Source organism: Gouania willdenowi, unplaced genomic scaffold (assembly GCF_900634775.1).
Source record: "Gouania willdenowi unplaced genomic scaffold, fGouWil2.1 scaffold_315_arrow_ctg1, whole genome shotgun sequence".
Classification (NCBI taxonomy): domain Eukaryota; kingdom Metazoa; phylum Chordata; class Actinopteri; order Blenniiformes; family Gobiesocidae; genus Gouania; species Gouania willdenowi.
In genome coordinates, this window is record NW_021145076.1 from 41279 (window position 1) to 52662 (window position 11384).

The 11384-nt window shown below is 46.5% G+C and overlaps 1 long non-coding RNA gene across 1 annotated transcript; it reads left to right on the forward strand.

Annotated features, from left to right (window-relative positions):
* The first annotated feature begins 543 nt into the window (after positions 1-543).
* On the forward strand, positions 544-2586 carry LOC114459467 (uncharacterized). The gene is made up of 3 exons (XR_003673365.1): positions 544-682; positions 803-868; positions 2516-2586. It is a non-coding gene; the product is annotated as an uncharacterized LOC114459467 (long non-coding RNA).
* Positions 2587-11384: the final 8798 nt, after the last annotated feature.

The window sequence follows — 11384 nt, forward strand, 5'->3', positions numbered from 1 at the left end:
AAAAAATTTTGAAGATCGTGACATGTCACAACTTAACGATGATATAAGCACTGGGCTTACAGAAGTTGAGAAGAGACTCTGCAAACAATTCGTCAGAGTGGAATTAAGGGGGAAAAAGGACGAAAGGTTGCTGTGATCCTGACTCCTGATCTGACTGCTAACCTGTCACTTCTCATTAGTAAGAGGAAAGAGTGTGGAGTTACTGAAAACAATGATTACCTCTTCGCTGTTCCTTGTAGTGGTGGTCACTACAGAGGGCAGTTTGGTCAATTTGCAGATGCTTGTGGAGCCAAAGATCCTCAAAACCTCAGATCAACTAACCTTCGCAAACAGATCGCCACAATAAGCCAAGTCATGAACTTGAAAGATAATGAACTGGACCAGCTGGCCAATTTTCTTGGCCATGACATTAGGGTGCATAGAGAGTATTATCGACTGCCCCAATCAACAATTCAGCCGGCTAAGATCTCAAAGCTGTTTATGGCTATGGAGAACGGAAGTGTGAAGGATATTCAAGGAAAATCTCTAGATGAAATTGATGGTATCCATCATTTATGTTGTTAAATCTACTTAGTGTATGTGTATATGGTTGGTGTAATAACATTTTTCCAATTTAATTTAATAGATGACATCGTTGATATGGATACAGCACAGCAACTTCCTAATGTTTCCACTCTGCAAGGTACCGTTCAAATGTGGTCCCAAAATGCGGATTTCGTAATTGTATTAGTGAAAATTTGTTATTGCCTACCCTCCTTGCTGTGTAGTTGATGCCATTTTTTTTGTCTTGTTTTGTTATTAGACAATGAAGACATGTTGACTTCTGGCACTTTTGGATTGCCTCTCCTCTCTGAGACCACAGCTCAAGGTTGTCCATCAATAATGGACCCAAATGTTTGCCCAACATGTGTCATGTAATGAGCTGGGATCTGTGGGTTCATTAGACTATATTAAAATTGTTTTAGTCAGAAATTTGCTAGTAGTACGATTGTTAAAAACTTTGTTAGAAGCACAATTTCTTTTAATTTCTCTTCATTGTGACACAGCTCACAATGTGCTTGTCACATTGTGACAAACACATTGTGACACATGTGCTTTGTGATTGTATTGGTGAAATATTTAAAATGGGCTTTTTTATATACATTTAGATAACAGCCTACTGTCATTACAACATGCATGAACTTCTTATTGCCTACCCTCACTGCTGTGTAGTTGATGCCATTGTTTGTTTTTTTTGTCTTGTTTTGTTTTTAGACAATGAAGACATGTTGGCTTCTGCAACTTGTGGATTGCCTCACCTCCCTGAGACCACAGCTCAAGGTATGGTTATGGTTATTGCTATTTGGCAGATGCCTTTGTCCAAAGCGACATACAAATAAAAGTAGGCCAATCTTTACAGCTAACCAGCTCATCTATGCCTCCCGGTATCCCGGGCGTCCATATCATCATAGCAACCACAGAAGAATATTGTACTGGAAAAAGTACAGAACATTTACTTAAACCGAATGGATAATATGAAAGTTAAGGCTGTTATGTGCAACGCAGTAAAATATATTACTGTTTTACATGTATTCCCATTCTCCATGGCCATGGTGTTTGATTGGTAGGTAGACAGGCTCTTTAAGCCCATACATTTATACTGTGCAATATTTTTTTAGATGACCTGGGGAACTCTGTCTGTGTGACTTCTGGTTCACCTCAACTCCCTGACTCAGTTACTCAAGGTATTTTTTAAATGTTGTTCATCACTAGGCACGCTTGCTAATGTGCAGTCTACACTTACATTATGTTTGGTTAGACATACACTATATTGTCAAAAGTATTGGGTCACCTGCCTTGACTCACATATGAATTTAAGTGACATCCCATTCTTAATCCATAGGATTTAATATGACGGCGGTCCACCCTTTGTAGTTATAGCAGCTTCAACTGTTCTGAGAAGGCTTTACACAAGGTTTAGGAGTGACTTTATGGGAATTTTTGACCATTCTTTCAGAAGCGCATTTTTTTTTTTTTTTTGAATGCTTTTATTGTCATTGTACACATGTACCATGGGATTAAAACAAGCCAACTCCAGTAACAGTGCAAGAAATAAAATAAATAAATAAACAATATATACAATATAACATAGGACATAAATAAATAGTACAGGAAAGGAGGTAAAGGAACGGAGAGCCGTGAGCCACTACGACCATGCGCGCTGCCATAGTAACAAGAAGCACATTTGTGAGGTCACACACTGATGTTGGACGAGGAGACTGGCTCTCAGTCTCCACTCTAATTCATCTCAAAGGTGTTCTATAGGGGGGGGCACAGCAAAAAAAGTTTGGGAAGCACTGGTATAAAGCATATAAAGAAGCTGGATGTATTTTGTTTTTTATTATCACGCACATTTAGTCTACACAAGTTCCAGGGTGTTTGGCAATTTTGAACAGCAACATCCCTACCTGCAAGTACATCTTGAAGGATCTTTTGTCTTTTTTTATCTTCCAATCTTAATCTTTAATTTTTTCAGGTTCCCGTGTTTCATGAAGGCGGTGTGTGAAGAAACCATGGACTGAGAAGGAGATACAAGCTGTGATGAAACATATGAGGCCTTTTTTTGAAAACGGTTTAACTGCCACCATTCAGCAGTGCCTGAAGTGCAGGGAAAAGGAACACCCTATCTTGGAGACAAGATCCATTCAAAACATTCGAGATTTTGTACGCAACAGAGGCGTGGCCTTTAAAAGACATTCAGAGGCTAAACGCTAAATGCACTTTTGGATAGCCTGAGCCTTTACTTTTTTCTAGGCATGTTTTATAAGTTGGTGTCTCGTTTTAAGAAATGGTTTAGGTCACGCAGGTTGGCGGTTGGTTCAGGACATGAAAATGTCCATAATACTAGTGAGCAAGGATGCAAAGATAGTTGCTGGTGGGGTTGAGTTCGTCCTTGTGGATGCAAGCACTGCTTTTGTGTTGTGCTTGTAGGTTTTTGTCACTTCTAAATTATTTTGCTTGCAGGCAGGTTTTTGTTTGTACTGCTTTATAATTAGCCTGGACCTTTTAATGTCAGGATTCGCTTTTATTTTCCTTTAAATTTTTACAAATCTCTATTTTGTTAAGAAAAGTATTCTTGAGATGACCAAATAAAGTTCAGTGATACAGCAACTGTTGTGCTGTGTGTTAATAATGACATACCTACAAAAAAGGCTTTTTTTTTTATCAGGTCATAAACGATCTGGGTTTTTTGATTGTGCTCTTTATGTACATTATTCGCAACTTATGTCCCGATGCAAGTTATTTACACCTAATTCAACTTATGTGGCAAATTGAAATGTACAACAGAGGTCAACAAAGAAAACAAAAATTACCTCTTAATATATATTCCATATTATTACAATTGTGTGCCTCAATCACTTTGGTCTAAATATCCATGTCCTTTCAAAGCAGGTTTTACTCAGTGTATGTGTATGGTGACATCACTGACCTTGTATACCACACTGTACTTATAAACCGTGTTACAGAAAAGTCTTTACAACTCACCAGAAAGTCTGAAAAACAGCCATTTGTAATATCTCAGTTCTGCAAAGAAAATCTTTTAATTTTAAGTCGTGTATAGGTTCGCTGATTTTTTTCATGATTTTTGATATGATTTGTGTAGCTCTAGTACCACTGGTGTCCCAGTGTCCCCTTAGCCCTATGCTAAGTCTGATTTACGCTAAATTCCATAAATTGTCCTTCTAGTCCGACAAACGTGTGTGTGTGTGTGTGTGTGTGTGTGTGTGTGTGTGTGTGTGTGTGTGTGTGTGTGTGTGTTGTCTGTGTGTGTGTGTCTGTGTATGTGTTTGTGTGTGTGTGTTATATTGTGTGTGTATATCAGGTGGTGTGTGTGTGTGTGTTATAGTGTTAATTGACTTGTCTAAAAAACTAAACTATTGATGAAAAAATAAATGGTTTTTATCACCAATTGCCATTTTGAGGAAAAATATAGAAATATGAATATTGTTGTTTTATCTTGTAAAGGATTTGATTGTCTAAACTGTGTAAAATGAGGTGTAGGATTTTATTAATATGAGTGTGTTACCTCAATAACAAATAGAAATCACTAGACTGATATGCTGCCTTGTTATGTAGCAAGTGATGCTAATGCTAATGCTACACTATAGTTCATTCATTTTCAGACCCACTTATTCCTGTTTGACAGGGTCACGGGGGTCTGCCGGTGCCAATCTCTGGCTATCATTGGGCGCTGGGTGGGGGTACACCCTGGACAGGGTGCCAGTCCATCACAGGGCAACACAGACAGACAACCACTCACTCTCATTCACTACTATTGGCAATTTAGAGACTCCATTCAATCTTATAGTCATGTTTTTGGATTGTGGGAGGAAGCCGGAGTACCCGGAAAAAACCCATGCAAACAACACTATAGTTAAAAGACTGTGTGACTATAAGAACATGTCAGATCTTTTGTTTGATGTTCATTGTACTTGGAACCAGTTTGATAAATTGCTTACATACAATTTAAAAAAAATATTTGAAAATGACCTTGTCTTAAATGATCTTTTATTCCTATTTTCCATTTAGGGTGATGATTTTAAGTAGGTGAATTGGTTCGTTTTATTGGTAAATAACTTTAAAATAGTTTAAATGATTTTAATGAAAAAAAATTGTATTTTGATCGTGTTTTTACAAAAAATAAATGGTGATATGATTTTTTTCCCCATATTGTGGCAGGATGAGGAACGACTCAGGTGGAGGTCAGTAGAGCTTTAATCAGTTCAGCAGCATCACAGGAATGACTGATACAAAGCGCGCCAAAACATTATAAATGGCGTGAAGCCACACCTCCTACCCATCAACCCCTTGGGTGAGAGAAATATCCTCAAGTGCTCACCACACAGCCCCCCCCCCCCGAACACACAGAGGGGCTCCCAGGGGCAAAGTTCAGTCCCTTACAGGAGGCCTGATCAGCCTGCCAAAACGGCTGTAGCGCCCCACCTCAGACTCAGCTGGTGGAACCAGCCGACGAGGACGTCCACAAGGGCGGCGGGCAGAAGGGACCCTATCCAACACAGGCCCCGAGCTGGAGTACCGAACACGTGAGGGCACATCCAACACTCTGACAGGAGGCCGACCACGGCGGGGGACCTGGGCCGGACACACAACCTCATCAGACAACTTGTGTGCAGGTTTAAGCCTGTCCAACGTAACACGCTCCCGGCGCCCACGCACATCCAGCACGAAAGTCTTAGGACCAGCCTCAAGCACCCTAAACGGGCCATCATAAGGTGGCTGAAGCGGCGACCGGTGGGCATCATGCCGCAGAAACACGAAACGGGCTGTAGCGAGCTCCTCAGGCACAAAAGAACGCGGAAAATAGTGGTGAACAGGCGCTGGCATGAGAGCGCTGCCCGGCGAAAAAGGACGCACCGCAAGACGCGAAACCGGGGCAGAACTCTCAGGCAAAAATTCACCCGGAACGCGGAGCGGCTGACCAAGAACCAACTCAGCCGGTGAGGCATCCAAGTCCTCTTTAGGAGCCGACCGCAGACCGAGCATCACCCAAGGCAAACGATCCACCCAGTTACCATCCAAGAGTGCCGTGCGCAACGCCGCCTTGAGCGACCGGTGAAAACGCTCACACAAACCGTTAGCCTGGGGATGGTATGCGGCAGTACGATGAACCTGCACACCCAGGGACTTGGCCAGTGCCGACCAAAGCTCTGAGACAAACTGGGGACCTCTGTCGGAGGTAATATCTGACGGGGTACCGAAACGCGCCACCCAAGCCAAAAGGAATGCACGTGCTACATCCGCGGATGTCGTGGAAGACAGGGGAACTGCCTCCGGCCATCTGGAGGTCCTATCCACCATTGTCAGCAGATGAGTAAAACCTTGCGAGGAAGGCAAAGGACCCACCAGGTCTACATGTACGTGATCAAACCTCCTAGCTGGAATTGGAAACGGTTCGAGGGGTGCCTTAGTGTGTCTGTGAATTTTAGCGCGCTGACACGCAACGCACGAAGCGGCCCATTCCCTCACCTCTTTGCGGAGCCCAGGCCAGACAAATTTTGCTCCGACCAGCTTGACCGATGCCCGAACCCCCGGGTGCGAGAGGGAGTGAATCGATTCAAAAACACGACGGCGCCAGGCAACCGGCACGACGGGTCGGGGACGACCCGTGGAGACGTCACAAAGGAGAGCCAGGCCACCGTCCTGCACTACCGCCTCCTCGAGCTTAAGGCCGGTCCCGGCGGACTTAAGAGCGAGGATGTCCGGATCACTTGGCTGGTCAGCAGCCATGGCAGAAAAATCTACCCCGAGGAGTACAGGGCACGCCAGCACCCGCGACAAACAGTCGGCCACAGGGTTAGCCTTACCGGCCACATGCTGATTGTCCGTCGTAAACTCAGAGATGGACGCTAGGTGGCGCTGCTGACGTGCAGACCACGGCTCAGTCACTTTAGCCATGGCAAAAGTTAAAGGCTTATGGTCGACATAGGCCGTGAAAGAACGGCCCTCCAGGAGAAAACGAAAATGACGAGATGCTAAGTACAGCGCCAGCAGCTCCCTGTCAAAAACACTATACTTCCGCTCATTGTCCCTAAGCTTACGGCTGAAAAACGCAAGAGGCTGCCACGCACCAGCAACGCACTGCTCGACTACCGCCCCCACAGCTACGTCCGAAGCGTCCGTCGTCAGAGCAACCGGCGCGGTGGGTAAGGGGTGCGCCAGAAGCGTTGCCTCCGGTAGAGCCGCTTTAGCACCATCAAAAGCCAGGACCCGCTCGGGGGTCCAGTCAACCGGGTGCGCGGCCTTCCTCATCTTCAGGGCCCCATAGAGGGGCTGCAGGAGCTGGGCCGCGCGGGGTAGAAAACGATTGTAAAAGTTGACCATCCCCAGAAACTCCTGCAGAGATTTAACCGAAACCGGACGGGGAAAATCTGCCACGGCCTGCACTTTAGCTGGCAACGGAACTGCGCCCTGGGACGAAATGCGGTGGCCCAAAAAATTGATCACCGGTAACCCGAACTGGCACTTTGCCAGGTTAACAATCAGGCCATGTTCGTCAAGGCGCCGAAAAACCTGCTTTAGATGCGACAGGTGCTCGACCACTGATGAGCTGGCCACGAGGATATCGTCTAAATAGACGAACACAAATGTAAGGTCGCGCAACACCGAGTCCATCAACCTTTGAAAAGTTTGTGCTGCCCCTTTGAGGCCAAAGGGCATGCGCAAAAACTCAAAGAGCCCAAACGGGGTAATCACTGCGGTTTTAGGAACATCCTCCGCACGCACAGGAACCTGGTGATAACCCCGCACCAGGTCCACCTTCGAAAAAACCATTGCGCCCGCCAGGTGAGTGGAAAAATCCTGGATGTGTGGGATAGGGTAGCGGTCATGCGCCGTGATGTTATTTAAACGACGAAAATCGCCACACGGACGCCATGACCCATCCGCCTTGGGCACCATGTGGAGCGGAGAAGCCCACGGGCTGTTGGAGCGCCGAACTATCCCCAAACGTTCCATGGTGGAAAACTCCTCTTTCGCTGTAGCCAATTTTGTGGCATCGAGGCGCCGCGCGCGCGCAAAAACCGGCGGGCCCGCGGTGGGGATAAAATGTTCCACGCCATGCTTTGTAACCGCAGTCGAGAATGCAGGAGTAGTCAAAGACGGAAAATCCGCCAATAACTGCTCATAAACACCGCCGGACGCAGAGAAATTAGCGTGTGTCAACGGCCCAAATCCCCCAGTCTTACACGGAAAAGTAGAAAAAGACACAGCATCGATCAAACGACGATTAGTAACCACTAACAAACTGTTTGCACACAGAAAATCTGCACCAATGATGGGAACGGTAATGGAAGCAATAACAAAATCCCATTTAAAACTGCGCCCATGAAAAGAAACAGTCACAGACCTGGTGCCATAAGTCCCGATAGAGGATCCATTTGCTGCGCTCAGCAGCGGGCCGCTGCTCCGTGCTGACAGGTCCGACTTTGCAGGGGGAAGAAGGCTCTTCTGAGAGCCAGAGTCAACCAGAAACCGTCTCCCCGACAGGGAGTCCTCCAAAAACAGCAGCTCTTGTTGCTCGCCAACACCCACAGCCGCTACTGAGTGCTGGCTTTGGCGTTTCCCTCCATCACAAAAGCGCACGGAGGCACACAGCGCCGCGCCTTTGAGCCAAAACGCAGGTGAAAGAAACACAGGGAGCCACTGCGTTGTCTCCGGGTGGAGACTCCAGCCACCACCGCCGAGCTCTCGTCCCCATCCGTCCGCTGCAGGTGTTCCGACGCCACGCTCAGCACGGAGAGACGTCTGGTAGCCAGCAGGACCCGGTCCGCTTCTTCAGCCAATCCCCGATAATCACCAGCTGTCAGGCTTGGGGAGTTGGCTAAAGCCGCGCGCACTGCGGGCGGGAGCTGACGGAGAAAAATGTGTGGGAAAAGGAAACCTCCATCATCCGCTCCCAGCAACGATAGCATGCCGTCCATGAGGTCAACTGCAGAGCCATCACCCAATCCGGGCAGGGAAAGCAACCGATCCGCTCTCTCCGCAGCAGACAGGCTGAATCTCCGGAGCAGCAGCTGTTTGAGCGCGGAGTATTTCCCGCGGTGCGGCGGGTCGCGAAGCAGCTGCATGATGCGCCGTGTGGACTGCTGATCCAGAGCCGCGACAACCAAGAAGTACCTGGAGTCGTCCGCCGTGATTCCTCGCAGGTGGAACAGCGCTTCGACATGCTGGAACCACGCAGCCGGGTCGCTCTGCCAGAACTCTGGAAGCTTCACAGACGCGGCGAAGCCGGCCGGCTGTGAGAGTTGGGGCGACATGGCTGATGAGGAGACACTGCCTTCTCCTTCCTCGAACATGTTCAATACGGGGTCACCAATGTGGCAGGATGAGGAACGACTCAGGTGGAGGTCAGTAGAGCTTTAATCAGTTCAGCAGCATCACAGGAATGACTGATACAAAGCGCGCCAAAACATTATAAATGGCTTGAAGCCACACCTCCTACCCATCAACCCCTTGGGTGAGAGAAATATCCTCAAGTGCTCACCACAATATCACCCACTGTGACTGAGGTAAAGGTAGCATTGCCTTGGGCCACAGTGTTTTAAGTGGGAGCCCCCTGCCTCTGTCATCATCAACATCTGTGATAAACACCTACAACATGAGACATGTCCCCAGATAAATGATGGACAGTTGGTTGATATGAAATATTAGCAAATAAATGTATTTTGTCACATGTTCTCCACAGGGGCTGCTAAACAAGCTAGCTAACGTTAGCCAATGTGAACTTTAGCTAGCTAGCTCACTCTGTGGGTCTTTACCAGGTACTGCGTTTTAAGGCTTCAGCGAGCAGGAGAACTCTGTCAGCATGGAAGATTTTGACAACACCGTACTGTCAGTGTTGGAGGGTAAGTCATGTTTTTCATTAATATTTGGTGATTATTAACCAAAGTTAGCGTCTGTATTAGTAGCTTTGATCACATTAATGTTGCACACTGTTAGCTGGATGTTGTCTGTCCCTGTATGCAAAAAATGCCTTGCTTAAGTGCCGTGGATAACAACTACAGTGAGAGAAAATGAGTAAGTCAAGTTGTATCAGCTCCCAACTGTTAGTTTATTTTGAAAGAAATAAACCGAAAGCATTATTGTGGATAATTTAGTCTGTTCCACATACAAACTACACTCATTTATTTTCCATTTATACATTATTTACTATTATTATTGTCAGGTCTAAATACGTTAAGACCTCTGAGATTGCTCGACTGAATATAGTTTAACAAAACACTCAGGTTAGGCACCCTAAGGTTTCTATGAGAGTCCCCAAGAAGGAGTGGAGTAAGACTAGCTGCAGCCAGGAGAGACTCACCAAAACAAGAGACACATACACTGGACTCAGTTTGTAAGCTCTGAAGAGATGCTTCAGTGCTGGGTGTTTTTATTAGTTACAGAGATAAGAGTCAAGGGCAAAAGTGAGCCGCACCCAGATCTTCTTACAACAGACTGGGTGGGGTGAAACAGACATGTTTTGCAAACACACATTCTTAATACCATATAAGGCTGTGCTAGTGTGTATCTAAACAGATAAATACGTGACAGTTAGTTAAAACAAGTGTGTATCTAAACAGATAATAATGTGACAGTTAGTTAAAACAAGTGACTACACAAGCTGAAGCATATCTTACATATCCACCCTGTTGTGGGTTTGAAAAACATCAGTCACATAGGCTTCCAGACGGCTTTACCTAGAGACATCAAACAGTCAAACAAAACAGGGCTGAGACCATGAGAGGGGGCGAAAACCCACAGGAGTGACGTGGGAAAAATTCCACCCTCGTCCCCACCGCTGGTGGCGAACACCATTCTGGTCCATGATCTCAGGATTAATGTTCATTGTTAAAAGTGAGAGTTCGTGAGTTGTGTGAGTGTCCCAGTGTGTGAAGAAAGGTAGTGGTTTTGGGGTCAGAGGTTCCAGAACATGACCCACCGGTGGCACAGGACTTTTACTGTCTGTGCGGGGGATGTAAGGAAGGTGACAGGGGGTCTTCTGGTGGTGGGGCAGAAGGGGTTGTAGACATGACATATAGTTGGTAATCTGGTGACGACTGAACACGTAAGGCACCTATGATCATGTGATTGATGCCTTTTTTGATGCAGGGGACCACACAGCAGCAGACCACCACCAACAGAGTCAGGATGAGAAGGAAGGGAGTCACCAGACGAAAGAGTAGTTGTTGCCAGGTTCCCTGGAAAAACCAATCCCACCACGAGGCTGCGGGGGATTCGTCTGCAGTCATGGCACCTTCCAGGTTCCTCAGCGACTGGAGGGAGTCCTCGATGGATTCTGAGGTATTGTTGGGAATGTACGTACAACAGGTGGGGCCTACCATAGCGCACACACCTCCTGTTGAGGCTAATGACATATCAATGGCCATACAATTTTGAATAGCAAACTGTGCGGTTGCATAGGTGCGGTCATTCAATTTCGTGTCTACAGAAACGGTCAGATTCAGCAGCATGTGTAGACGATACTGCAGGGTTTCTATCATAAGGGCCTGTTTACCTACTCCTATATTAGGGAATAAGGCGTGTAATACTTTGTCTCCAGTAGACCAGTGCCTATGAGCGTGCGGGACGTCTGTGCCCCAAATGGGATCATTAGGTGTGAATGTTAGAGCACGGCGTGAACGGAGGTGGGGAGAAGTGGTTGGGCGTGTCATAACTACGAAGGAGCCATCAGTCACTGCAACAGGGACGCAAATGGCAGATACGTTAAACGGAGGTGTCATATATACTTTATCGCCACATTTTAACCAGACAGAGTCACGTGGGATTAGAGGTAATGTGGTTGTAAGGTTAACAGTGAGGGCACAGTGGTCTTCATCCACTGA